Source organism: Pleurodeles waltl, chromosome 3_1 (assembly GCF_031143425.1).
Source record: "Pleurodeles waltl isolate 20211129_DDA chromosome 3_1, aPleWal1.hap1.20221129, whole genome shotgun sequence".
NCBI lineage: Eukaryota > Metazoa > Chordata > Amphibia > Caudata > Salamandridae > Pleurodeles > Pleurodeles waltl.
In genome coordinates, this window is record NC_090440.1 from 1136074396 (window position 1) to 1136099637 (window position 25242).

Consider the following 25242-nt stretch of genomic DNA (forward strand, 5'->3'; position numbering starts at 1 on the left):
GAACAACAGAAGGTAGTAAAATGTTTTCAGTTTACAGGCACAAGAAAGTTGCCAAAGCAAGTGTACCAAAATCTAGGAAGCTTCTATAAATGTCCACCTCTACAACGTAAGAAAACAAATCGTATATTTTCCTGTGGCAATTTCCTTGTGCCAAAGTCCGCAGACAGGAGTAGTTCACACAATGTCATTTTTTCCAATTATTGAGGGCAAAACAAACTTTATGCGCACATAACTTGGAGAAATGTTAGGCCAGGCTCAGGAAAATGCCTTCCTTTGAGCTAATTAATAAACGCAGCCAGTGGAAAGGCTGAACATTTGCTAAGCTTGTCAGTGTATTTTTTTTATTTAAAAGCCCGCTTAACAGCCATGTATGCAGTTTTCAGTCTCTAAAGTCAACTACTTCTGAAGTATAGGTATTTTTGCATTCATGATGACCACTGTGGAAATCTAAAAGCCAACAGCTTGACAATCTCCGCCCACCTCTTCGAGCTCAAGAACGTCCCTCCCCACACCACCAGCAATCAGCGAGGCACTTTGGCCCGTATTTATACTTTTTTTAGCGCCGCATTTGCGCCGCTTTTTGACGCAAAACGGCGCAAACCTACAAAATACAATGGCATTTTGCAAGTTTGCGCCGTTTTTGCGTCAAAAAACGACGCAAATGCAGCACAAAAAAAGTATAAATACGGGCCTTTATAACTTAACCAGCATCCTGTGTGTGTGTTCGTTCAATGAAGGCATCCAGTGCCTGTCATGCAACTCAGACCTGTACTTGCTTGTCTCCCCTCAACTCCCGTCATTGTGTACACTGCACGGAGCGGCTGCATTGCAACACCACGTTCTACTATAACACATCTGTCTTCCTGTGTTATAAATAAAATACAAAGAACGTTGTTGCGGTGACGAGGCCAGCACTCACTGCAAGGACTCGTGGAATACAGGAAGTAATACATTTTCTAAGTTGTGGTTACCCTGTACTTAACCCTACTGTTAGCACAGCTGGAGAGTAGGGTACATAAGACATCCCCGAACAAGGCTCTCCGTGAGGGGATTGCAACCCCTCGTGTGAGCCACCTCAGACTCATGTCATGTCGATCATTTATTAGAATCACGTGACCGCACCTTGCTTAAAACAGTATTCATGGTTATCGAAAATGTGTCTCTAATTTACCCCAAAAATGTATAACATTTTTAACAGCAGTGATTAACATCTGACAGTAGAAACAAGTTCCCGAGAATACAATGGAATAGCTCCACGTGTGTTTTGTTTCTCTTCGCAACACCGGGTAATTCTTCACGGCATTGAAGTACTGGGTTTTTCAGAACCCAGTGGTGCCAGGGAACACACCCTAAGACCTCGAGTCCTTCCTGTTTCAGACTACAGAAACACAGAGTCTTCTTGGTGAAGTCAAAGATCTTGTTTATTGGCTGCAGCCAGTAACAGGTATCCTAGAAGTACAACACGGTGTATATTCTCAGGAGACTGCTCTCCTTGCAAAGCTAACCTTCTCTTTTATACAAAATTTTATGCTTTAGGCAAACATCCCTTATTTTACAGTTGACCATTCACATATTTTCACTACAAAGAAATAGCAGGGTTATGATGACAAGCCCATATTTCAGTTTGTCCAGCCCTCAATCAATTACCCGGCAAGGCTCAGTACTTTCATCAGATATCGACGGACCCCAATATAAACAGGCACCTCCTCCTTGTAAAGCAAGTCATAAAGAAAGAAACAGGGACAGGTGCGTGTAAGATTAGGCAAGGTTTGTGTGTGATGAAAGGTTTTATGATGTGTTGTGCCTTGATACTAATCTCATTCGGCCACTGGGAAAGAAACTGGCCGAACAGGTTTGGCTTCAGGCAGTGGAGTCAGCTTGCCCAGGTCACAGAGGAGTCAGCAAAGATGTAGGTGTCCTTCAGACTCATTTTCGGCATTAGTCATTGGCCTATGTGAGGGCAATCACAAAATGGCTGTCGTTTAAATGGAACCCGAGGGTTCAGGACGCAAACTCTGATATTCGGGGGATTTCGTCACCCGAATATGAATACAATGCTTGTGCATACTATTCTAATCATTCTCGGTCTGCTGATACCAAAATCGTTGTGATACGACGATGTTTATAACACGGGTCCAGAATTTTCAGTACAACAGCATAACCCACGTGAGGTCTTCTTTACTTTTATTAGGCACTTTTAAACAGTTTATCAATGTATCAGTCTTCGAGCCAAACCTTGATTGGAGCACAAACAGTGGAATGTTTGAATAGGGTCACGTGCTCTTGGCAGATCTGAGCAAAAAACGTCAGGTAACACTTATGAGCACTTTCTGTTCAATAAGGACACAGACCTGTGAGGTGTACAGAGAAGGCAGAGAGAGGAAACCTTCCCCTATGCTATGATCCTAAAAATAACCACCCCCTTTAACCAGTCCATACTTCCCCTAATTTCTGGACTGCACCACTCACCCGAAAAACCTGAGGACTCCTCAGTACCTCCACTCCCCCAGGCTTTCATCAGGCATGATGTTGCAACCACAACAGTCATAAGTGCGTAAAAGGCTTCTATAATTCACCACGTCACGTAATTCCACTACACAAATATACTCCACCCCACTCAATTCCCCAATTAACAATTCCAATACAGCCCACATAATTCCATTCCACACCACATACATGCACACCCCTCCAAACCAAAACACCTAGGTAAACGACAGTGGCATTTGCAAAGTCAAGAGCTCTAACTCTCGCAAATGCGAGATCTATTGCATTTCAAATGTTTGTTTAAAACTTGTGTTACAAAGTGACACTAACATTCTAGCTGCCTATGATTAGAGAGCTGATTTATTTTTTGTCTCCTTCACACATGTTAATAATAAGATACATGAAATGGTTCTTATTTTGAAAAGAAACACTAATAAAACGCTGCATAAGTGAATGATTAAAAAGGTTGTGGCTTATTTTTTTTCTTCTTTTTGCGTCATGTGCAATAAAAAATGTATAAAAACTAACCATCACACCAGCTTGTCAAGTCTGAATCTTTGCTAGTGGAGTGAAACTCCCCAGTGCTAGTGGGGTGAAACTCCCCAGTGGAGTCTCACTGATGGTAAAATACCATATAAATGGATTTCCATCGGCAACCTCCAGTGCTCACCTTTTAAAAATATGATCCGCCTAGGTGAACGACTGAGCATGTTGTGTGTTGCGCATATATTAACAGGCATGTTGTGTAGGATGAATGTAGGGTGTCCACCCGTCCGTAAATTTCACGGACTGCCCGTAATTTTGCCCTGCTGTCTGTTGTCCGTGATGAAAGTCTTCACGGACAGCATTTGTCCGTAATTTCAGCCTTTCACCTAAAGGACAACGAAGGCAGGGTGAAATTACCAGCAGATCAGTTTCCCCAGCTGGAATGAAGGGCCTCCTGTGTTCTGAGGGAGGGGCAGACAGATAAGAAAAGGCCTTCTTGCCAGGGTGTCTCCTTCCCTAAAGAAATGCAAATGTGGATAACTGGTAAATCTGAAAATGTAAAGGGGCTTGAAAACCTGCATTGACTTTAATCAAAGGAGTCGCTTGAAGCTTTCTGATGGCAAATATATTTTCTTTTAGATAGGTACTGTAATGGTAAGCTGTAGAGTGTGTGGTTTTAATGGACTGTAATACATTTTATACCTAATACTAAAATGTTTTATATTATTCACATCTGTATTTGAGAAGCACTTTTTTTTATTTAACTGAACTGTATTTGCGCATTTTGTAGCAGCCTATATTAGGATGTAATTGTATTTATATAGCGCTTACTACCCCTGATGAGGCATCGAATACATATTTAAAATGAGGACTTACACATTCACAGTCCTTTCTGGAACCTCTGTACCTCATACCACTAACAAACATTGGCAAAGCCAATAGGTCTTGTTTACGTAAGAGTTATTGGCTTTGCCAATGTGTTTTAGCCATGTTATGCACCAGAGTGGCTGCGGTTCAACATGGCTAAAAGTTAGTGGCATAGTGGTGTGGAGTGGAGTAGAGTGGCTATGAGCAGTGGCGTAGAGCCCAGTGGTGCAGAGTACAATGCAGGGGGGTACAGTGCAGTTGTTTAGAGTGCACTGGCGTACAGTGCAGTGGTTTAGAGTGCAGTGGCATGGAGTGGCGTGGGACAGAATAGAGTGGCATAGAGTGAAGTGGAGTAGAGTTGCAGAGAGTGCAGTAGTGCAGAGTGGTACAGTGGCATAGAGTGCAGAATAGACTCGAGTGGCAGAGAGTGCAGTGTAGAGTGGTGCAGTGCAGAGTAGAGTATAGTGTTGTAGAGTGCAGTTGCGTAGAGTGGAGTGGCATAGAGTGTAGTGGCATAGAGTGTAGTGACATAGATTGCAGTGGCGTGGATTGCAGTGGCATAGAGTGTAGTGGCGTAGATTGCAGTGGCGTAGAATGCAGAAGTACAGAGTAGATTGGTGTACAGTACAGTGGCGGAGAGTGCAATGTTGCAGAGTAGAGTGTCAGTGCAGTGATGTAAAGTGGAGTAGAGTGGCACAGAGAGCAGTGGCAGAGTACAGTGGTGCAGAGTAGAGGGCAGTGACATACAGTGCAGCTGTTTAGGGTGCACTGACAGAGTGCAGTGGCATAGAGTGACATGGGGCAGAGTAGAGTAGCATAGAGTGCAGTGGAATAGAGTGTATTGGTGCAGAATGTAATAGTACAGAGTAGAGTGGTGTCGAGTATAGTAGAGGCCAGTGAAGTGTTGCAGAGTAAAGTGTCAGCGTGCAGTGGTGTAGAGTGTATTGAACTAGAGTGCACTGGTCAGAGTGGCATAGAGTACAGTGGCGTAGAATAGATTGTTTCAGAGTAGAGTGCAGTTGCATAGAGTGGAGAGGTTCAGGGTAGAGTGCAGTGCCATAGAATGCAGTGGCACAGAGTGCAGTGTGGCGTAAAGTAGATTGTTTCACAGTAGAGTGAAGTGGCTTGGAGAGGTGCAGGGTAGAATGGAGTTGCAAAGAGTGGTATAGAGTGTGATGGCATAGAGTAAAGTGGTGTAGAGTGCCATGGCATAGAATGCAGAGATGCTATATAGATTAAAGATATATAAAAGATAGATTAAAGTGACGTACAGTGTATTGATGTAGAGTGCAGGGGCATTGAGTTGAGTGTTACAGAGCAAAGTGCACTAGCATAGAGTGTATTAGCTTAGAGTGCAGTGGCATATAGTGCAGTGTTGCAGAGTGACATAGAGTGGAGTTGTGCGAACTAGATTGGTGTTGCCTAGACTGGAGTGGTATGGCGTGCAGAGGAGCAGAGTGCAGTGGTGTAGAGAGGCGGAAAGTGCATTGGCATAGAGTAGAGTGGTACAGAGTAGAGTAGAGAGGCATAGTGTGAAGTAGCAGAGTGCAGTGGCAAAATGTGGAGTGGTTCAGAATGGAGAAGAGTGCAGTGCAGTGGCATGGAGTGGCGTAAAGTGGAGTGATACAGAGTAGGGTGCAGTGGTGTGGAGTGGTGCAGAGTGGAGTGTAGTAACACACTGCCATTTCAGACAACACATTTTTTATTGAAATGATCATTACATTTGCACAGACGTACAGTTTTTCAAATCAAACTATACTCTGCACAGACGATGATGTGTGGAAATTACATCACCTAATGCAATGATTTGTTTTAATCATATAAAGGTATTTGTTTCCAGCACAGTTAAGGATTAACAAAAATGTGCTTCATTTGTACTCCTAATTCTGATATATTCTGAAGTTTATTTAAATGTTGTCATGTGATAGAAAAAACTCTTTTCTAACCCCAGTATCCAGCTAGATTGTCACATAAATCCTCTCACCTTGAAGTCAGAGAAAGAAGAGTAAACACTAAGTTCCCACAGAAATCAGAGCCTGACATTTGACTTTGTTCTTTGAGTGCACATCAAATGTGATGAGATAAGAACAAGATTTACAGGCCTGTTTACCGAAAGGGAGCACTCGGAAGGATACTGTAAATAAGGTTTGCGCAAGGGAAGGAATGAACTCAAGCTGCATAGCCTAAAACAAATAAAGCCAGCAAATTGAAAGCAACAAAATGTGAGTTACGAACCACAAGGCCAATGGCAAGCAATGGGCAGAGTGCATTCCCAAGGAAGCACTTTGAATGTGCTTAAAGTGACAGCCGTGGGATACATTGTGGGGAAAGTCCAGTATTTTACTCCAGTCCGTACCTTGCAGAGGTTTGGCCAAATCAATCACCTAGGTAGTATGACGAGAAGACCTGGAGTGGTTTCCATGTTGCAGCAAAGGTCTGCACATCCATTCTATCAGTTTGCCACCAGTTCCTATGTTGTAGACCTTCTGGCACACCTCATGTAGGGTCAGTGCTAGGTGGCAGACATGAAATAGGGCTTTAATGAATATTTAAGGTGGCCGTAAGTAAGGAGTTGACCTGGGTGAAGATGGTAGTCTGCCATAAGGGTTTGGAAATTTAGTAGCTCGTCATCCAGAAACAAATCCCCCAATTTTAAGATACCTGCAGCATGCCACTGATGGAGTTGCTCTGAGCACATCCGTCCTGTGCGAGTGGGAAGGCTTAGCAAAGGTAGTGCAGGAGCACAGGGTTTCTTCGTGTCAGTGAGTTTACAGGTTCCAGCAAGGCAAGAGAAAGCTGTGCATGATAACCCCAGATGGTGATCTATAGATTGGTCAGTAGGAAACAATGAGCAGTGCATTAAGCCCTCCTTAAAAGTCTTTACTAATAAACCCCATCTCATGCAGGGAGGTGGGCAGAAAGCCAGCGAGCCACCCATTGGACCTGTGCAGCTGAATAATAGCGTTCCAAGTGCAGAAGGCCTAATCCACCCCCAGTCACAGGTAGCTTTATAGTGGAAAGAGCTACCCGATGGCGCCGCAGCAACCAAATCAGATGTGTGGCATAGCTGAAGAAGGAATGAAGGACGAGCAGAAGAAGGTTTGCAAAATAATACTATCATTGGGGTAGCACACCATCTTCACCAGTGCCACTTGGCTCACTACAGAAAGCAGAAAAGAAGACCTAAAAGCAAACTGGGCTTGGATGGACCGTGATGCTCTGTTGAGATTTCAATCCTGGAAATCAGTGGAAGAATGGTAAATATTAATCACTAGGTATCGAAAGGTAACTGGCTCCCAGTTCAATCTGAGATCTAATTCTATATAAAGGGGAAAACAGTGCCATACGTTAAAGTAACACAAATTATATTTTGATTTTTTTTTACAGTTTGTTTGTGCAATTTACGTCCCAAATATCTTGAAGATTCTATGTGTACTTGACACTTAGGGATAACCCAGATCACTAGTTTGGCTTTTGCTCAATCTCAAAACCATTTAAAGACATGGACAAAGCGGGCAATTGCCTTGCACAACATTGCAAGGGGTCTGGCCCCTGCTCACACTTCACAGCACGAATAGCAGACCATTGCACCAGAAGAGTTTGCCAAGGTGGATGGGTGTTGCTTCTTCAACCACTTGACAGTGGCTCTTCTTTTTCTCTCCTGTGTGCAGAGACAACTCCCTAGGTACCCAATACCTTCTGATAGTCTTGATGGATCCATCTTGTCTGATTTTAGGAATTGTCCCACCTTGTTCTTCTCTTCCTTATCTATCCAATTCTGAGCAACAACCCTTTGAATAACTTGCCGTGGATCTCCCATTTGATCTCAATTTCATCCTCCTCTTTTATTATCTTTGATTGGCAGTCTGAGATCCCATTTCTGAGATAAATGTAGTCCCAGATATACAGTCTAGTGCTGTGAGACTACAGACATGTTTTGGGTACCTCACATCCTGACATTAAGTGTGAGACTGTCACACACACCGTCTGCCCTGACTCTTTAAAAAACAATTAGGTTGAAAGTCCATGGGCGGTTGGGGTAAGCCAGATGGTTTTGTTAAATTTGTTTAAACTAACATAAGGTTTATTACTTTAATGTTTCCCAAACTGTTTGCCAGGGGTTTTAAAATGTTCAGAAACATAATCAAAATGTTGCTGTTACTTTCTCTTCAAGAAAGAATCAGATTTGGGTAGGGGTGATGGCCTTGGTGACTGGCCTACGCTACTGAACAAGGACGTAATGTGACACCTGAGTGTGGCATAGCAGGAGGCAATCACAAAAAGACCACAGTTAATAAATAGTGTTATGTTAAAAAACAGTAAATAAATGCACTGAAAAAATAGTGAGGCATGGCCTCTCTTGCGTGTGTCTGTAAAACCGACGGTTGTTCTTGAATTTCTGTCCTGAATTTTGACCCTTTGTCCTGAATTTTTGTCCTGAATTTTGACCCTTTGTCCTGAGTTTTTTACAGTCCTGTCCAGAATTTGCTTCAATGCCAGGTGGTCACCCTAGATGAATGTGAAAGTCTGTTGACCATTCCGCCTGCATCTGCTCACAAGTACCTCTGTAGCAGATCCCGACCATTCTCGATTCTTATACTTCACTTGGGGCACTTCGCGGCGGGGGACGCGCCCGGGCAAAGCCCAGGCCTAGGGCGGGCCCGTCCATGCCCGTCGTAGCCCGGAGGAGGCTGGGCCACCTCCCTAACATTTTCTTTAAATAGGCACCATTGACTATTGCCACTACTGTATCTTCTTACAGGTCCATTACTGAGCAGCTATCCATTAACTATAAGCAAATGGGCAAAAGGAAGGCAATAGAGGGTGGGGCAGGGGTGGTGTCAAAAACCAAGTGGAAAAGACAGAAGCATGCAGTCAACAACTGTGTTATGGACAGAATTGACAACCTTCTTGATGAATGTGAAGGAATTTTAAACTCCCCGCGGGAAGCAGCCCCGCCGGCACTGGGGGAGAGTGCTCGTCTGTTAGGAAGGATGCTGGCCATAAGAAAATTGCAGACATACTTGTAAAGCGCGGCTAACAGGCCATAACCTCCACAGGCCAGGGGGAGGGCAGGGATGTCATCAGCCACGCCTCCCCAATATCGGCGGATAAGCCTTCAGCTAACCCCAGCGACCCTATTCAGTGCAATAACGCTTTACCCTCCTAACAAACATCCTACACTCTCAGGACGACTCAGAGCAATGCACCAGGGTGAGTGGGTTAGTAGATGTAGATGTAAATAAGCACCCAGTCCAGTCAAATGCACAGCACATGCTATGCATACAAGATCTAACAAGCATTTGCAATGCAACAGGTCTCGCGTTTGCTCGTGTTAGAGCTAATAACGTTGTAAACTCCTAACCGGACTTTTCTTGCCACATAAACCATGTACGTAACCAGAAAAAGTGCAATTAACTGTGTAACAGGGTCGATATTATGCAAAGCACTCGACTTCTGCCAAGTGAGATCGCGCTACGAAAATAGAGAAAAATTAGTCCACGAACCGGACGGAAAACAGCGAGCCTCGTATGTTTTCTGTACTTGGTCGATAAGCTCGAGGAGGGCTAACCACCGGAAATGGCATGACATATGCGTGCCTTCCACAAATGAAATCAAGCAGATTCAAACAGGCAAGCCCACGAACCAATGAAAGACACTGACGTGACGTGGACGGGGCTCCGAGCCCTCATTAATTCCTAAAGCGTCTCGCTAGTGAAACGCGTGCGCAAACGCATGCGACTCAGGCTCAACCCTAAAAAGGGAGGTGTCAGAATTTAAGTCTGTGGTTAATGCCTTAATTGCAGTAGTTAAGCAGTTCATTTCTCCAGACACAACGAGTTCCATAAATCATTAGTGTAATCCAACATCATACCACTTAGATACCACGATGAAATTGCCCACAACGCAAGCAAATGGTTGTTGTGACCAATTCTTAGCCAATACCAAGTTAAAGGAATCGGACCAGCCCACCCCCCACATTAGTTTAAGCGCAGAGAATGCACCGGATGCCTGCTATCCAATTACAACACTTACAAGCAATATTGTCCCTAAATACACAGCTAAACCCATCATTCACCGACTCCAATACACAAGGACTGTTCTAATGGTAAATGTCCCTAAGCTACACCCATTGGCACCCAGATGAGGGGGAGATCATATTAGAAATAAGGGAATTCATTGGATTCGCCATGTAAGAGGCTGTTACTCTGTAATCCGCCAGGATATAATTGATGCACTAAGAAGGCCCGACCCTGGCACACACTTTGACATTTTACAGCTGACATTCAGGGATAGGAGTATAGTGGACAACCTGGTGGCCCTAGATACAAGGACAAGTGCTCCAGAGCAATCCTGTATCCAGTTCAAATATCCTAGTACGCCTGCACATGTTATCGCCCGCCCCATCCATTACCCATCAGGCAAATCATCTGCTCTTAGCGAGAATGATTGACTTGCAGTATCACTTGAATTACACGTTGAGCTTCCCCCTGACTTACATGAAACAACTGTCCACGGTATGGCTGTAGCCCCCAATATTGCCCCTGCAAGCACTCATGATTTTTCTCTGTACAGATCCCACCAGTCCACCTGTGATCTATTGCACGGCCATGACAACATTGCACATTCTTTCCCCTGTGATTCAAACTCATTACAGACAGCAAAGTATGAGAATACCGCACCTAGGAACAGGGCAGGTCCCGCAGATGCTTATCATAACTCAAATCTGCATCAACTGGATAACAGTGAGGATGACCCCTCTCCTTCTAAGCAACCTCACTTGCTAAACCCACCCTTGGCAAACAAATCCTCAAATACATCAGTGGACAGGGCTGTCCATTCAACCACCGGGGTACGAATCGTCTTGTGGAATGTGGCAGGCCTGAGATCTATCCTTCACCTCCCGTCCTTCACCTCCTTTATGGATGAGCACGACATATGTCTTTTTCAAGTGACATGGTCAACGATCCACTCTTTCGAACTGGCTACTCCAATTTTTATATTCCTGCTCTGGCCAGCACCAGGGGGAGGCCCTCTGGGGTTCTAGCCATCTGGACCAGAACATCACTAAACTGCCGCATAGTACAGCTATCTATTGATTCCCCCGATCTGCTAGGTCTTCGACTATCATTCGGGGCTGATCCAGTTGTGATTTTATTTAACATCTATGCCAGAGGGGTCGGGGGCGGGTTTCCAAAAACCCTCCACCCTGGAGACTTTTCTGCAAAACTGTCCCCGACATTACAAAATTATTGTGGTAGGCGACTTTAACGTCACATTTGAACCTCTCGACTGGGAGGATCTTGGGTCCAATCACGAGGAGGACCAGGCATGGTCTATCCCTGCCCTGGATATCTCGCCCATCAAAAGGTGGTCTCAAGTTGCTGTTCAAGTAAAATCATTGACCATGGAATTTGGACTTAGGGCACTAAATGGTAGGACCAAATCAGATGTAAAGGGCTGTCACACGTACAACAAAGTTAACCATACCAGTAGAATCGACTACTGTCTAGTCAATGTAAGATTATGGCCTTTGGTGATTGACATGATGGTTGTTGAGAGATCAGAAAGTGACCATAATCATCTTTCAGCCCACTTGTTAGCTTTGAGCAGCCACCTGCCCATAATTAACAACTCAGCTAAAGCACCTAACGGGATTGGTTTGGTCAATGATAAACGCCACCTAAAGTGGAACCAGGTTCTGGCTCGACCAACACTCATTGACGCTGCCAGTGACACCTTAAGGACCGCATTGACGGGCCTAGAGGGGGGTTCTATATACACAAATGAGGAAGTAAGCATAACTCACATTACATGTTTCAAGGGTATCGCGGCCCTCTTCTCAGCTGATGCAGCCCCTGATAGTAAGAAGCTTAAGGGTAGGCATCGCTGGTTTAATAAAGAGTGTCGCTCCTCAAGCAAGCACTTAATCTAAGCTATCAAATCCAAGGATGTAAAAGCAATTAGCTTAGCCAGAAAGTCTTACAAATCTGCCATTAACAAAGCTAAACGTGAACAAGACGAGAAGTGGTGGGTTGCACATAGTGATGCTGCACAAGAGAGGAACTGCAGCACATTTTGGTCCCTGTCAGCGCACGGACCTGCAAACAGCGATCTGCACATCACAACTAATATCGCACCAAAGGACTGGGTAGATCACTTCAGTGGGTTATATTCTTACAACCATGATAGTTCTACCGCTCGACAGAAAGACTCTTGCTCATCTATCACTCTCACACCTACCCCTCCAGTGTTGCAACTATTTTCTCAAGCGGACATCGCATACTCTTTAGGCTCCCTAAAGCTGGGTAGGGTGCCTGGTGCAGATGGTGTCCAAGCAGACCTATTCTTATACGATATAGCTTTCTGGTCAAGATATATCATCATCATAGCGAATGCAATAGCATCTGGGGCACCAATCCCTGAGTCCTGAAGGGGGGCCATCATTATCCCCATTTTTAAAAAGGGGGACAGAAGCCTCCCCAGCAATTATAGGCCTATTAGCCTAATAGACTGTGTGCAGAAAGTGTTCTGTCATCGCCTTCTGGGTAAAATTCAAGACTGGATGGAAGAACACGATTTTCTTAGTCCCCTCCAGGCAGGTTTTCGCAAAAAAATATCTACCATTGAGCAAGCCCTTAGGTTCCTGCTCTTATACTGGAAAACCATTTGTATTGGCAAAGGGAACTTGTACGTTGCTTTTGTGGACTTGAAATCTGCATTCGATTTAGTACCCCATAACAAGCTGTGGGAAGTTCTTTCCCTAATGGGAATCCCTGAGCACATTCTTGTTTTACTAACTCGACTCCACAAGGGTAATTAATTATGCACGTGTCAGGTGGGACGATAGGGGACAGTTAACCGACAGAATTCAGGTGTCAAGGGGTGTGTGGCGATGGTGTGTCCTTACCCCCACGCTGTTCTCCCTGTATATAAATGATATTGTCACCTCTTTACTTAGACTGGAGGCTGATGCACCATCATTAGGCACACAGAAAATTACGGTTCTGCTCTTCCAGACGATACATTGCTGATAGCCAAGACCCCAAGTGGATTACATAAACTCCTCGCGTGTTTTGAGGAATTTTGCTCCACAAGGGGACTTGAAATCAATGCCTCTAAAACAAACCTGATGACACTCAATCCACACAGATCATTTAGAGGAAAGTTCACTCTTGAGGGAACTCCACTTGAAAAGGTTGACACTTTTAGTTACCTGGGCATAATGCTAACGGAAAAAATGCTTTGGAATTCTCATACTGCTAAGAAAGCACTCAAGCTAAAGCAAACAATGGGGGTCTTAATAAAGGACTTTAACCTTTCATATACCAAACCATTACGCCCCGCGATCCGGATATATGAAACCAAGGCAGTAAGCTCAGCCCTTTATGGGGCTGAACTCTGGGGCTATGCCAAAGCCCAAGAAATAAAGTTGTCTGAAAATAATTTCTTACGGAATCTAGTGTCCCTCCCGTCGAGTACTCCACTGTTTCCTCTCTTTAAAGACCTAGGCATGAAACTCATTGACCACAAAGCCCGCCTACGCCCCCTCTTGTATTGGCGGCACCTTTGTCCCACCCCGGAGCTCGCTTCCTTCACTACAGCCCTGCATGTCATCCTAGAAGCTGACCATTCCCATAGTATCCCCTGGCTTAGACACATCAAGGGGTTACTTTACTTGTGGGATTCCCCAACCACTACTTCGTTTCCTTCCAAAAGTGATCTTAAAAACTGAATTGGCACATGGTAGACTCTGAAGACACGAGGGTCGCTCTTTACTCTACACTATCATGTGACTTCACCAACCTAAAAGAGACGTGCAAATATGAGGCTTTCTGGGACATAATCACGGTGCCAAGAGAGAGGAAGCTGTACTTCCAGTTCTGTATTGGCACCCTGCCATTAAGACTATTCACTAGTCGCTGGTCACATGACGAAACAATAATCTGCCCAGCTTGTAAAGCACCCATTGAAAACCTCCCCCACCTCCTATTTGTCTGCCCTGCATACACTGCTCCGCGCAAGAAATGGTTGAACCCGGCTTGTAGACTGCTGGGAGTTCGCAGGTCCGACTTAGCTCTTTGAATTCTTAGATCAGACACTCGACCTATGCTAGTGATTGCTGTTGCCAAATTCCTCGGGACAAGCTGGATTGTCAGAGGGAAATTTTTACCAATATAAATGTTAGCAAGAATGTTAGACTCATCCCGGGAGCGCATTCAATCTTAATTTTCATTTAAGCTCTTATTCCTATTTAGTTTTATTATTTTATTCATATATATGTATTGTACATTTTATACACACATTTTATTTGATCCTGTGTAATCATTTATTGCTGCTGTGTTTTTGTGGCTCTTGTAGCTGAAATAAAGTTCTTTTGACTGACTGAGCTAGGAGACAATGGCTACAAGAAAGTGTTGTCCATACCTCAGAGTAGCTAAGTCCAAGACAAAAGAAATTGTACAATGTAGAACACTTAACACCATTAGTAAAATTTGCCCTTTGAGCTCCCCAGCTGAATGGAATTAGTTGCAGTCCCCTCCACCTGGCAGGTCAAATGCCCCAGTGAACAGTGGGCCCATTCTTGGGTGTTTAAGATTCTCCTGCTGTATGAAGGGTTCAGAGTTGTGAATTTTCATAGCTGCAAACAGCAATTTCCATTTAGATAACGTTTTGGGAATGACCAACTAATAACTATTATTTCTGTGCACTTCTTTTTCGGGTATTCAGCTGGAGTCATCTTTGAATTTTTCAAGGCAAGAGGTCTGTGTGGTTGCAGATAGAAATGATATGGTATGACTCGCGAGTCCCAAATCTTTCCACCTCGCTTCTTATGCCTGAAAAGAAGCATTGGAAAAAAAGAGGATTGGCCTGCTCTGCTGTTGTTCCATATCATAATAACCCCTAGGATTACCCTTACTTCTATCTTATTTTAATGGAAACTTGAGGACTCTCTCTATCGCCAGTGAATGATGGCAAGAAGCTCCCCGATTACCCTCCGGGCCTAGTGGACAGTTAACCTGCTGAAGTGGCATGAAGAAATGGGCACTGACCACTCCGTTTCACACCACACCTGCCTTTGTGACTACAAAAGCGGGCACTGTAAATTTGCACACAGTGAAACTGTAAGAGGCAGAACAACTGGGTGACTGGGGAGGGCAGGATCCAAATTTGTTCTGCACGAGGATCAGTAGTGCAATACTGAAGAGCTGGAATGTCCTTGGTGAGAAGATCACCAGGTCTTGGGAAGAGGACAGGTTCAGAGCACTTACAATGAATCAGCTGTTTCCAGGAGGAGACCAGAGTGGTGCAGTCTCTTAGGGGCTCTAGAAGTCCTTGGTTTTTGGACCAGGAAGTCCTGTTTGTGGTACAGGTAGCTGAAGGAGGCCCCCAGAAGTGTACATCTTCAGACCTAAAATATAGATACCATAAATTGGAATAGACACTCATCTGCTGCATTTTCTATGCTTCTAGATGGAGCCTTGATGCACTGCATACCCGCTGATACTGCTAAAGCAGGTGTTTTAATAAAAATTATTAATGAGCATTCATGTATTCTGAGTAATGGATTTGCGTAGAAAATGTAATAAATTAGAGAAAAATGTTGCACGCATTTGAGTATGTGTCCCAGTGAGTGGCCGCCAATGTTCACGAAGTATACTTATTAATGGAATATTAATATGAAACATTGAGTTTATGTTTGATTAATGTAGTAATACATCATATTGAGGGTTATGCTTTATGCAGCAGCATTATTAATTGTAGGTCTTAATTTAGTGGCGGTCTTGGCCTGGTTGCACGGCCTCATGTCAAGCTGTATTTCTAAACCGATTAATAAAACGGTTGCTTAGAGAATTAAGTTGTGATTTTCCACTGTGTTGACCAAAATGTGCTTGTAGCTAAAAGTCTTTCTCATGAGAACTGATTGCTAGAAGATGTTCTATTTGCTAAATGTAACAATATAAATGTAATGTGTGTAAGACTGACTTTCTCAGGAGAAGAACAATGGAGGCACTGACTGGAGTACATGCTGCAACAATATTGTAACCTGACGAGCCTGATGATGAAGACATTACAAGAGGAGCCAATCAGCGACATGTGAACCGAGTACTAGTAGAAACTATAAATTTGATGTTTTAGTTTTATTGGACAAAGTGTGAACATGCGATCCTTTGACCAATAGGGACTTGGGAAATAGTTTTAGGATATCTAACTTAGTCGGACTGCACTGATGGAAGACAGCGCATTTTCCCATTTTCTTTCTTGCCGAAAGGTCATTACTTCCTTGAGCGTCTTGACAAGAGACGTGCTTAACTTTAATGCTTGAAGACTTTGCATTTTCTGAACTTTGATGCTGAATCCTGATGCCTTGGTGAGCAAACTGATGTCCTGATGACGAAGACTATCTTAGCTTGCCGAACCATTTGAGGAGAGGTATATTATTACTGATGTGCTTCTTAAGACTATTTGCTTTTTCTTTCTAGGTACCAACTGCACTATTTTGATAGAGCCATAGTTAGATGTTTTCCAAATTTGGGTTTACTAATTATTTTGCATGAAGCCCAACATGCTGATGCTAATCTGGTGTTAGATAGGATTCCTCACTAATGAAGTTCACTATATGAAGTAACGTTTGATGTCTTTCCTTTGCTGAACTTAAATGTATGTGATTTAGTTTGCGCAATAGTTCTTGTTAATTAAATTGCACTGCAACTTTAGAATATGAAGTGGCTCAAGCTTTGATTAGATTACTTTTCTTTTGCCGTTTTGGATAGCCAGGGATATTTCTATATGAGTACCATGTATTTTGAGATAACCTTACATGACATTAGCATTGTTAATATAGGGAAATACATATTCTAACTTTTAATAAAGGTGTGGTTATTCATGACTGAAAAGTCATGAAGTGTGAAAATTACTGACTCAAATTGATTACTAGTGCTATTGATTATCATTGATTGTTGATGTCATTGATTAATTATTGATTATTGATGGAGTTATGGTGGGAACAACTTAAATGCGAGTCAAAAGGTTCAACGACTATTCGCGTCCCCCTGTAAGTTTACTTATTAAGGTCAGACGCACTAACAGAGATGGTAGCAGATGATGGTTCATCTCCTTATGAGCCCATCATAGATGTCTGGTACGGGTTAGTCTCCTTAAGAGCCCATCATAAATGTATGGGACAGGTTCGTCTCCTTAAGAGGTTCATAGAGAAAGAAATAGCTACATGGCCTGTCTCCTTAATGAACTATCATAAGTGTTGATGGAGACGGTAGCAGGAAGACATAAAGATCAACAGAGATGGTAGTAGCTTGATGATTTGGTGTTTGAGAGTTCATTATTACTGAGATTTGGATTTATTTTTGAATGATACAAATTGGAGAGAAAATGTTTCCCTAAGTCCTGAAATGAATTTCCGAGAATCTCGGAGCCTGCCAATGGTTGTTTGAGGATGTTCTTGGCATTCTAGTGATAGAGTGAATAAAGTAGGTTTTGCGCTTGCACAGCTTGTGCAAATTGCAGGTGAATTGTGATGTTTGTGAGAGTTTAGGGAGTTTGCGTGCTTCAAATGAAGTTGTAGAAGGAGTGTGCGTACTCCGCAGTGTGAGAATAAGGAAGTCGTCAAACTTCACATGTGTGTGGCACTTTGTGCTCAACAATTGTCCACCTGGTTGTTGATGTACGGACCCTGCGTGGTCTAAGACTCCGGATTATATTGAAAACTGTATATGAAACTTGGTTTTATGTTGTAATTTGTCTGGTTTAATAGGTCGATCGGGCGCGGTCAACAAGTCAGAGTGTGAGTAAAAGTGAGTGAAAGAGAATTTCGACTGAGATCAGGTGAGTCCTCTGTGCACCAGGACAGACCCACTGATCAGTTGAGAGTAAATGTGGGTCGAATTTTATTTGTGAGTCAGGGAAACTGAGAAAGAAGGCTTAGCTGTAAGAGCGGGAAGAGCCATCAGTGAAAAATCTGTAAAGTTTCTGAAGCGATTGTGTTACCTTTCCTGCAGTACACCATCAGATTTGTTTTTTAATTTTGGGTAAGTGCTCACAATTTTGGCATTAGTTTTGTGTAAATCGAAGTTTGGGAGGACAAGTCGCAAGACTTTGTCAGCTGCAGTACGTGTGAGTGTGACGTCATTGGAGCCACTCTGGGATAGGTCGGTTAGTAAGAAAGGTCACGCACGGATTAGCAGCCGTCCGTCAGGCACAATTGGTCGAGAAGGTGGGTGAAGAGAATTCTGGGATTAAAAGTCACATCCTGATTTGATTTGAATATCAAAAAGGTCGAAAAGATGACATTTTTCAAAGCTTTAAAGCGTGCTTTAAAGGGAGATACGTACATTACAATGACTATAGGCGAGGCTACACCATCAGAAGGTACACCAGCTTACATTGTAATGGAAGAGAAGGGTGTTGTGCCATGTCTTTGGCTAAAGCAATGGTGCAAAGCGACAAAGAAGGATGGGAGCTTAGCATTTCTTACAAATGGAACTTTCAACTTGAGGGTTTTAGAGCATGTAAGAATGATGCTATATGAATCGAAGCCCCTTCCGAGACCAGCACAGTTTGAGGCATTAGCGATCTGGGAGCTAGTAGCCAGACAGCAACAACAACAAAAATTAGAGAGAAGAATGAGAAAGGCAGAAAATACATTAACAGAGGCTAGGTGGGACAGCATTCAGATAATCTGGAGAAATGAGACTTTGCATGGAATTAAGTTGTTTCCAGCGAATATGCAGGACAATGAGAAGGAAGAAAAGGAAACTACTAGAAAGATTAACAGAAGCCCATCCGAAAGTAGGGAGGCTAAAAAGACTTCAACAGTGGAGGAAGAATCAGATGATGATGAATTTATTTTACAGTTATTGAGAAATCGTCCACCACCATATGCAGCACACAAGAGTGGTCCGAGCACCAGTGCTGATCCTTCAGCTCTGACACAGGTTAATGATACAGTGAGTCTGGTGCAGGTTAATACTAGCCTGGCACAGAGTATGATGCAGTGTAGTCTTAACGCGCCTACTACTCCAGTGGTACAAAATCAGGTGCAATCGCCATAGGTCCAGAGAATTTACCCTGATGTATCCATTATGGAAATGGCTACAAATTTAATGGTGCCTATGAAACAGGTTTTCCCGAGATTGATGTTGGTTCAAACAGAACAAACTGCACTTTTACTGCCCCAGTGCAGCCACAAGTCATGCCGAGATTCACTCCGGTAATGGGGACACAGTCAGGTATGTCTTTAATGATGAATCAGAACATAGGAGTCACTCTCCCACAGAACTCAAGTACTAGAACAACTCCAGATACTATGGCCCCCATTATGACATTGGCGGTAAGTCCCGCTTAACGTCATGCTGACTGCCGCCAACATACCATGACCGCGACGGTATACCGCTACCCATATTATGACCCACACATAGAAATCTGTCACTATACAGACACAAACACAAGACCACCAGCCCAAAGGTCAGTGATAAAATGGCGGTACCAAAACCCACACCGTTACGCCAACAGAACTACGCCCACAGCATTATGACCCACGATTCACCGCAGCGGACATTCAACAGCAGAAACAATTGGCGGTACATACCGCCGCGCTCAAAATACACACACACATACAAAACAACACTACATTGGACAAAACAAACTACACACACCACACCCAAACACCCAAACCAATATAAAACACACACACACACTACCCACAACCCTTTACGACTCCCAAAAAAATTACAACTAAGAGAGAGAGAGACACCAAGAGCACCCACAGACCCAGAGCCACAGAACACCATCACCCCTACACCATCCACGCACCTCACAGCACACACCCCAAAACATCACCCCACACACCCTCACACACAACACACACTTCACCACCCATGGCACCACAACGACACCCCAGGTTCTCTGAGGAGGCGATAAGGGTCATGGTGGAGGAAATCATACAGGTAGAGCCACAGCTATTCGGATCACAGGTGTAGCAGACATCCGATGCTAGGAAGATGGAGCTATGGCAGAGGATCATGGACAGCACCCAAGAATAAGGGATGACATCAGGAAGAGGTGGAACGACCTACAGGGAAGGTGCGATCCATAGTTGCAAGACACCAGATAGCTGTACAGAGGACTGGCGGTGGACCCCCACCTCCTCCACACAACTAACAACATGGGAGGAGCAAGTCTTGACAATACTGCATTCTCGGGGCCTGGCAGGAGTAGCAGGAGGACTGGACTCTGGTAAGTCAACTCTTTACTACTTTCATCCCCCCTACCTGCATGCCCCCACCCCTACTCTCACCGCCATTACTCCACCACCTCACATACACCCCACCATCACAACCCAATCATCCCAATGCCAAGCCCTGCATGCCCCACCAATGCACGGACACCCATCACAGACCTGCATGGACAACCATCACCACTGTATGCACACTAGAGACAATCACCTAGCCCACCAAATAACAACTCTCACTAAGGCTAATCTGCCATGGCAATATCAACCATAGAGGGCAACATACCCATGCACAAGATGACACACGTAGAAACTATAACACTGCATTTACATCCCTGCAGGTCCCCCACACAACATCACCGGAGAGGAGTTGCTAACAACATCCAGTCCCCCCTCAGAAGAGTCTCACAGTGATGACAGCAGCTCTGTACGCCTGGATCCTGATGACCAACCTGGCCCATCAGGGTCCTCCGGACAGTCGGTTACCCAGCCACAGTCCCATACCACCACAGAGTCTCCCCCCTCAGGAAACACCAACACAGCACCCACCCAGTGGGCCCATACCTCTGTCCCCAGGACACGTCATTCATCATTGTATCCACCATTACATGGACCCCAGGACACCCCACAAACACAGGACGATCAGGGACCTGGGGTCAGTGGGCACACGGTTCAGGGGACAGAGGCACAGGACAACAGGGAAGCTGGGAGGACTGCTGTGCAACAGGTGGAGGACAGGACCAGGAAACCGACCCTCCACGAGGCACTCACCAACATCCTGGGAGCATACCACCATTCCCAGGAGACGATGGGCCAGATACTGGCCAAGTTACAGGAAAACCAGCGGCTGCGGGACGGACAATACCTGGGGATCAGGGAGGACCTGAGGGACATTCACACCACCCTGGTCACCATTGCAGGGGTGCTGGCTGACATGGCCAACACCATAAGGCAGGCAGTGGCACACCAATGGGCCCCTGACACTAGCCACACCAATGAACATCCCTCCACCTCTGCCAACACTAGTGGAGAGGAGGCTCCGCCACAGGAACAACAAGCCACCAGCACCCCACCCTCCTGGAGAAGGAGAACCACCATGCAAACAGTCCCTGTGATCCAGGCAGAAGCCAGAGAACATTGCCAAGACCCCCGCCAGGAAATAAGACTCTCCTGATTGTCACCCTTGTGTCCTACTCTGTCAGCCTGTCCACCTTGAACTGTCATTGCTCCCCTTCCTATGCCCCCTTGGACAATGCATGTGTGATACAAATAGACTGAACTCTATCCTGGACATTCCTCCATCAATCAATCAATCAATCAAATTTTTTTATAGAGCGCGCTACTCACCCGTGAGGGTCTCAAGGCGCTAGTGGGGGGGGAGTACTGTTCGAACAGCCACGTCTTGAGGTTTTTTCTGAAGAGTAGGAGGTCTGTGGTTTTGCGGAGGTTGGTGGGGAGGGAGTTCCAGGTTGTGGGGGTAAGGTAGAAGAAGGCTCTGCCTCCTGTGGTGGTTCGATGGATTCAGGGGACTGTAGCTAGTGCGACGTCGGCTGATCGGAGGTTGCGGGTGGGAGTGTGGAAGTTCACTCTTTCATTGAGGTAGGTCGGGCCGGTGTTGTGGAGGGATTTGTGTGCGTGGATGAGGATCTTGAAAGTGATTCTCTTGTCTATGGGGAGCCAGTGAAGAGATTTGAGGTGTGGTGAGATTCGTTTGTGGCGGGGGAGGCCAAGGACGAGGCGTGCACCTGTGTTCTAGATTCTCTGGAGTTTGCGTTTGAGTTTGAGTTTGAGTGTGGTGCCGGCGTAGAGGGCGTTACCGTAGTCAGGTCTGCTGCTGATGAGTGCATGGGTGACTGTCTTCCTGGTCTCTGGGGGAATCCATTTGAAGGATTTTTTTAGAGTGTGGAGTGTGTGGAAGCAGAAGGAGGTGAGTGCATTGATTTGTTGTGTCATGGAGAGAGAGGGGTCCAGGATGATGCCGAGGTTGCGTGCGTGGTTTGCGGGGGTGGGGCCTAGGGCGGTGGGCCACCAGGAGTCGTCCCATATAGTTTTGTTGGGGCCGAAGATGATGATCTCGGTTTTGTTGGAGTTAAGCTTGAGGTGGTTAGTTGTCATCCAGTTGGCGGTGTCGAGGAGAGCAGTGTGTAGGTTGGTTTTGGCAGTGGTGGGGTTGCGGGTGAGGGAGAGGATGAATTGGATGTCATCTGTGTTGGAGAGGATAGTGATTCCGTGTGGTGTGAGGCTGAGGGAGGACCCTTGGGGGACTCCGCAGATGATCTTGGTAGCGGTGGAGTGGAAAGGTGGAAGGCGGACTCTCTGGGTCCGGTCGGTGAGGAAGGAGATGAGCCAGTCTAAGGCTTTGTGGCAAATTCCTATGTTGTGGAGGCGTGTGTGGAGTGTGTGGTGGCAGACAGTGTCAAAGGCTGCGGAGAGGTCTAGGAGGATGAGTGCAACGGTCTCGCCTTTGTCGACTTTGGTCCTGATGTCCATCATCACCCCAGCCCATTGCACATCCCCATTTACTTCTCAGCACTGAAATAAACACCCTCTTAAAAAATGCAAGTATGGTGTTTGTCATTTAAGGATGTATTTGTTTAACAATCTGTAGACATTGCAATTAGACTGTACAGTTATGTATACATAGGTCTGACCTGTAATGTGCTGCAATGAATACACCAGGAGCCAGAGTAGGGCAAAAAGATCTGTGAATAGACATGTCAAAGGGTACAGTAAGTGGCCATAGTAGTGGGAACAGCAGCCGGCCTACAGAAAAATCACTACACACAACTGCAATGGAAGGTAAATTTACAGTGTCTTACCTGTTTGTCACTGAAAGTACTGTCGTATGATAGTTGTTCTGTTGTCCACATCCTCCTCCACTGCCTCCTCTTTGTCACTGTCCACAGGCTCCACAGCTGCCACACGCCCATCTCCAGCCCAATCCTCCTGCAGAAAAGGCACCTGGCGTCTCAAGGCTAGGTTGTGCAACATGCATCATGCCATGATGATCTGGTACACCTTCTTTGGTGAGTAGCACAGGGATCCACCTGTCAGATGGAGGCACCTGAACCTGGCCTTCAGGAAGCCAAAGGTGCACTCAATAATTCTTCTTGTACGCCCATGTGCCTCATTGTAACGTTCCTCTGCCCTTGTCATAGCATTCCTCACTGGGGTAAGTAGCCATGAGAGGTAGGGGTAGCCAGAGTCACCTGTAAGTATCGAGTGATACCTGTTAGCCACACACTCACCCTTAGGGCCAACCCCACACCCATATACCAACAGACACTGGGTGCCTCTGGAGTTGAGCCATCACATATGGGATGTTGCTAGTCCTCAGGGTAAAGGCATCATGCACAGACCCAGGATACTTTGCATTCACATGGTAAATGTACTGGTCCGCAAGGCACACTATCTGCACATTCATAGAATGAAAGCTCTTTCGATTTCTGAACACCTGTTCATTTATCCAGGGGGGGACAAAGGCAATATGTGTACCATCAATTGCCCTAATGATGTTGGGGATACGTCCCATTGCATAGAAGTCAGCCTTCACTGTGGCAAAATCCTCCACCTGGGGGAAAACGATGTAGCTGGCCATGTGTTTCATCAGGGCAGACAACACTCTGGTCAGCACGTTTGAGAACATTGGCTGTGACATCCCTGCTGGCATGGCCACTGTCGCTTGGAAGGAGCCACTTGCCAAGAAATGTAGCACTGATAGGACTTACACAAGGGTGGGTATCCCAGTGGGCTGACGGATAGCTGAAATCAGGTCTGGCTCCAATTGGGCACACAAATCGTGGATTGTGGCCCTATCAAGCCTGTAGGTGAGGATACTGTGCCTGTCCTCCATTGTTGCCAAGTCCACCAGGGGCCTGTACACAGGGGATGTCTCCATCTCCTAATCATCCTCAGCGGTTGTAATCTGGAGGGCAAAACCGTGAGCAGCTGGTCATTTTCAAATATATCCTCAGAGTAAAATGCATTGTATGTTGTGACATAAACAGTATGTTTACGTGTAGTCCCTAAATGTGCTTATGTCTGCTGTGATGCAGTTATATGCCATGGCCTTCCCCCCCTGAAATGGCGGACGGCTGTCCTGTGTGGAGGGACAGGTGGAAATGAGGTAATTCCGCTGATGTTGTGCGCCGTTGCAGGAGGCGGTCGAGAACTGCCGTGCAACTCCTCATTGGTTATCATTGGGCTCTATGGGTTCCAGTAGCCAACGGTGATGTACGTCGGCGGTGACGGTACGCACCGCTGCGGACGTGACCGCCATTTTCTATCTGTTCACTCACTTGCTGCCTGACCTTCAACAGAAGAAGACCTACACTGCAAGTGCTGCTGTGACCTGTGTCTGGAAGCGACCATGGCTCGAGTCTCTGGGGAAAGGGCCCCAGCCTTCACTTCGGAGGAGTTGGAAAGACTGGTGGATGGGTCCTACCCCAGTACCGATTGCTTTATGGGCCTCCAGACCAACAGGTGAGTACACTGTGTGCACGATGCAAGGGACATGAATGCATGGAGTGCTGTGTGTGAAGGCCCGTGTAAGGGGGGGCTGGTTGAGGGGTCCTGGGCAGAGTGCTGCATGTATGGTGGTCACTGTATGTGCGTAAGGGGATGAGAGGGATATGGTGGGCCATTGGTGTAACAGGCCGGACGGTATGACTGATACCTTTTTTCTATGTTTATTTGTCTGCAGGTCAGGCCTATCAGAAAAAGAGCATATGGTGTGCCATCGCCAAGGATGTGGGGACCCTGGGGGTCTATGACAGGTGGAGCACCCACTGTCCCAAACGGTGGGAGGACGTGAGACGCTGGGCAAGGAAGATGGTGGAGGCCCAGCTGGGGTTGGCCTCCCAATAAGGAAGGGGTGCCCGTCGATCCCTGACCCCCCTGATGTTCCACTGTAGGAGGCTGGACTGGCTTATAGTGAGTACCAAGGGGTACTTACACCTTGCACCAGGCCCAGGTATCCCTTATTAGTGTATAGGGTGTCTAGCATCTTAGGCTGATAGATAATGGTAGCTTAGCAGAGCAGCTTAGGCTGAACTAGGAGACGAGTGAAGCTCCTACAGTACCACTAGTGTCATATGCACAATCTGATAAGAAAACACAATACACAGATATACTAAAAATAAAGGTACTTTATTTTT